General features: G+C 39.7%; 1 non-coding gene across 1 annotated transcript; it reads left to right on the top strand.

Moving 5' to 3' along the window:
• Nucleotides 1-1,921: 1,921 nt before the first annotated feature.
• On the top strand, nucleotides 1,922-1,995 carry Trnat-ugu (transfer RNA threonine (anticodon UGU)). Its single transcript has one exon. It is a non-coding gene; the product is annotated as a tRNA-Thr (tRNA).
• Nucleotides 1,996-4,954: the final 2,959 nt, after the last annotated feature.

The following is a 4,954-nucleotide window of genomic DNA, read 5'->3' as shown; positions in this document are numbered from 1 at the left end:
CCAGAAACAAAAAAAAAGGTTTTTATCATTTTCCGAAATTCTTTCATTGGGGGGGGGGGGATAGAATAAATAGTGAAGGTTTTTTGAAAATAAATCATTATTAAAGAACTACTAAAGCATTGTTAAAGTTACATCTATGAAAATAGGTAATTGACTTCTCAGTTGGATGTAAAAAGAATGTGTTTCGTTGCTTTTGGAAATTTAACTCATTAATAGAGTGAAATAGGGGATGAAAAGTTTTATGAAATATTTCACTATGAAAGCATTTTTAGAATTAAATGGATGAAGATTTGAATTTGGCTCCTTGGTTCTAAATAGAAGAATACATGTTTAATTGTTTTTGAAAACCTAACTCCTAAAGGGTGTGAGATGTTTCTCAAAATGGTTCATTATGAAAGCATTACTAAATATATCTGACAATTCGTATTCGGCTCCTCTGTTAGAATTTTTAAAAACTATGTGTTTCAGTGGTTTTGGAACTTCGATAGTAAGGGGATGAAAATTTTAATGAAATATTTATTGCTTTATATTAAAATATGTTAAATCGGCATCTATGAAAACCGGTATTTCACTTCTCAGTTATATAAAAGAAATATGTGTTGCGGAATGAAAGATTCTATGGAGATATCACCACAAGAATACAAACGGCTTGATTAACAAAAACCTTCGACTCCAGCTGTCGGCATTGTTTTTTGGTCATTCAGTAAAAGACCATGCTTCAATGGCGTTAAGTTTAGAAAGTGTTGCAGTTGATAAAAGACATAAAAAACGATTAAAGAAAAAAAATCTTTGAAGACCATAAACGGTCTACGCAAGTAAAGAAGCGGATGATAAGTTAGCTCTTTATGCAAATGAGTTGGTCACTTTAAGTTAAGAGACATGTCATGCACCAGGAACCAAATATTATAGTTGCTACGATTGGCTAACGGAAAAGTTTTGCAGAATCACGGGAAATCACTTCTGCAAGTGGCTGAGAATCTCGTAATGGATAAAAATTCTGTACTGAGAATTCCAAGGTGGGAGATGCAAATTCCTCGATTAGGAATTGTTAATCCACATGTGAAACCTGAGTACATAATCCCTGTGACATTTTATCAACGGTGTTCCATAGGGACAGGTTCTCATCCAAAAAGTTCGAAAATTCAATTTCTTTGTAGTTGCATTTTTTTTAAGGTGTACTTGTCCAGACTCTTGGAACGGAAAAGTTTTTTTTTTTAATCCGTGCTTTAAAAAAGTTTCTACAGCAATTGTTTGAAGCAGTGTCACGACTGCCATGAGCCGCGCGGGGTATCCGCCATGTCTCAAACGCCTTGTCACGGTTCGCGCGGCTCCCCCCGTTGGAGGTTCGAGTCCTCCCTTGGGCATCGTTGTGTGTGTTTGTTGTCCTTAGCATAAGTTAATGTAAGTAGTGTGTAAGCACGGGGACTGATGGTTCAAATGGCTCTGAACACTATGGGACTTAACAATTGAGGTCATCAGTCCTCTAGAACTTAGAACGACTTAAACCTAACTAACCTAAGGACATCACACACATCCATACTCGAGGCAGTATTTGAACCTGCGACCGTAGCGGTCGCACGGCTCCCGACTGAAGCGCCTAGAACCGCTCGGCCACATAGGCCGGTCTACCATGTATTCTAGAGAAGCTGCCCGGTCGTCAGTGGCGCCTGTTCTTTCGAGAACAGTTACTATCTTCATATATATGGTTAAACGTTACCCAGCCATTGACCTTCGTCTGTGCGAATGCGCACAGATTGCCCGAAATCTTACGGGAATCGTCACCTTAGTGTGGGCCAGTATTGAGTGGATGGGCAAACACCTATTACGTACATTACGTTTGCGGATTGTGGCCGGTTGGAAATGTGAGTCTCACGGGAAGCGTGTAAGGGATAAATGCCTGCAGTCGCGGTATTCATCTGTGTCCTCGGTGGCTCAAATGGATAGAGCGTCTGCCATGTAAGCAGGAGATCCCGGGTTCGAGTCCCGGTCGGGGCACACATTTTCAGCTGTCCCCATCGAAGTGTATCAACAACACCTGTCGGCAGCTGAGGGTTTCAATTAACTATCAATTGTGAAGGGGATTCGAAGAACCCTTTGCCAGGCACTTAAATGTGATTTGCAGAGTATCCATATAGATGTAGATCAAAGCTCGTCCCGTGACGCACGTCCACAAAATGATTCATACTGCAAACATACTCGCCGATAACACTGACGAATAACGAGTGCTGCATATCCAGGTTAGACAGATCGGCTTTTCCTGCCAAGAAGAACAGGGAGTTGCTATCTAGGAACAATTCCAGCCAGAGGAAGGGTTGAAAAGTGCTCCTTGGATTGCACACTAAACGTAAATAACGAAAATGCATTTTTGGTAAAAATTGGACAAAGCATAATCCTGTGCTCTCCGTATTGCATTAGCCGTTTTGAATATTGAAAATCTTACTGCAGATTCGTGTTCAGCGACATTAAAAATATACATGTAACCCTCAGTTCATGCAAATCGAAGTAATAATATAACTAAAAGGTTTCCCTAGACGTTGAACTTTTTTTTTTTTTTTTTTTTTTTTTTTTTTTTTTTTTTTTTTTTTTTTTTTTTTTTTTTTGGAGAAACAATTTTCTCAGAACGGCATGCAGCATTAACTAAAAATGGTTCAATCTCTTAACTTCTACCTCTGACCCAGAAAAGTAAACACTTTTCTTAGGAGCTTATACCTATAATATATGACACTGATTAATATTAAGTAATTTTTGTGAAGGCATAAGGAGTGAAACAAACCACCCAAAAAATCGAACTCAGAGTTCGAATTAGTACCGTATCGTTAAATTTACGGTTGTTTCATTGCGGTTAGGTATGCGCTCCCATAAATTTTATGTACCATCGACTGATGTTTTCCATTTTCAATTTCAGAGAAGTAATTTAGTATCAACTGATGTCATCCATTTTTGATTTCAGGTAACATCTGAGAGGCCACACTGCACGCAGTCCGCGTGATCAAATCATAATTGCGGGCGCCATTTTTTTTTACTGAAAATCTAAAATAAAGCTCATAGTATGATCACTCGTAACTCCCAAACAGATCCTTCAAGTGTATTTTCACTGTCTCAAAAAAAATATATAACATTTTTTGCTCATTTGAATGAGAACCTGGCCGTAACGCCGGAATATAGTCACGAGATTTTTTTCGGAGACGCTGTACGTTCGCGAGAAGAATTTCGTTCTGCGCGTGTCGATGGACGTTCTACAGATATTACTGTTTGTGTGTTTGTGTACTACTCAGTCGTGCCATTCGAGTGTACATCTTTGCATAGTTTTCCTTTGACGGTGTAAACAGTGTTCGGCTCAGTTGCTAACTGGCCAGTTGAGTGGTTCCGAAGTTGTCGGATGTGCGGTGCGTTCTGTCTGCTAGGATAACAACAGACTGGCGTGGTGCGATGGCAGAAGCAGACACTGAAGGAGCTAGCTGCTGGGACGCCAGCGAACAATTTATGCCAAGTAAGACGAAGAGAACTATTCTAAAATTACGAGCCGCCTCAATAGTGTTTATCATTAGTAAATCTTGTAGTTGAGACTGCCACCAATCTACAATAACTGACATTTTTGCCTAGAGAGAGATTAGCGAGAAATACAGGATATCCCCCACACACTGAAATTTTGGTTGTGATGACAGGCCTATGGGCAGTGTAGCCCGAGATCTAAGTTAGGTTGGAAGGGGGTAATTTGATTGAGAGATGTTTACGCCAACGATTATTAATGCCGAGTAAACGTTGTGTAAGCAGATTTCCCTGTAGCGTAGCCTAGTGTTTCCGTCCGCGCCATGTTTAACACACTTTCTCTGGCTGTGTACAAAAGTCGCACAACAGCGACGAAAACTACGTTTCTGGTGGGGGGACGGGAGAGTTCCCTATGTAACTTTCACTACAAATTTTAGTAACCGCCGAAACTAGCCGAATTAGAAGCGTAATTTTAACTATATTTCCGTTTGTGGGAAAATAGTGATTCTCCTCTTTCGGCAGCAACTATAATATGTAGGCGACTTATTAGTTTCTTTTTTTTAAAAAAAAAAAAAAAAACTCTGAATCATGATCTCAGTAGACGCAGTGCTTTTTACGTTGCTTGATCCGAGGTCGATAGTAAACAATGCAATGTATTGGTAAACTCTTTGAAGTGTGACGCGTGTTGCATAGACGGCGTCTGCAATGTTCGTAAGGCCAAGCTTGTATATATTCTGTGTCTGTTTAATTAAGGCGAGGAGGATAATGTTCAAGGAGCACTGCATTAGCAGTCTATGGAGAAATTGAGAATTTGGATCTGACAAACGGCATGCTCGGGCAGTTCGTGCTATTATGTTGACCACTGCGTAATTCGGACACAGTGATCATTGCCTCTCCCTAGTAACCAGGAGACTCGGGAGGTAATCCTGGTCTGGCACAAATTTTCAACAGTGCCTATTGTCAGATAATTTTATTAGTGGTCCGGTCTTAAACTGTGTTTTGTTCACGAAACGTCGTTTAGCTTTTTCATGGATAACAGCTTTGGAAAGCGTACAGTCTGTACAGGTTACATTGATAATCACACGTCGTTAGTCCAAGGCAACTACAGCTACATAGTTTTACCAAGAACTTCTTCGTAGGTAGTTTCCCTGTAGTGGTATTTTGTTTTAGTGTTTATAGACTGTAGGCTTGGATGAAATATGAAACACATATCCGAAGTTTCTGTTGATGCTGTAGATCCTGTTTTATCCGTGCTAGGGGCACAAACACTTCATCAAATACTGGAGGACACAATTTGCCTCGAGATTTAGCAATTTTTCGTAATATAGGCCTAGCTTCGATATATTTTTCTCTAATTGTTGTTTGGATTTAATCTTAAAACACACTAACTTTTCCACCAGTTATTCTATATGTGGTTTCATCCCTTTCGTAGCATAGAGTTCCTAAACGGTCGATAATATTAATA

This window comes from Schistocerca gregaria, unplaced genomic scaffold (genome assembly GCF_023897955.1).
Source record: "Schistocerca gregaria isolate iqSchGreg1 unplaced genomic scaffold, iqSchGreg1.2 ptg000738l, whole genome shotgun sequence".
Classification (NCBI taxonomy): domain Eukaryota; kingdom Metazoa; phylum Arthropoda; class Insecta; order Orthoptera; family Acrididae; genus Schistocerca; species Schistocerca gregaria.
This window is presented reverse-complemented; position numbering and strand designations above follow the sequence as displayed.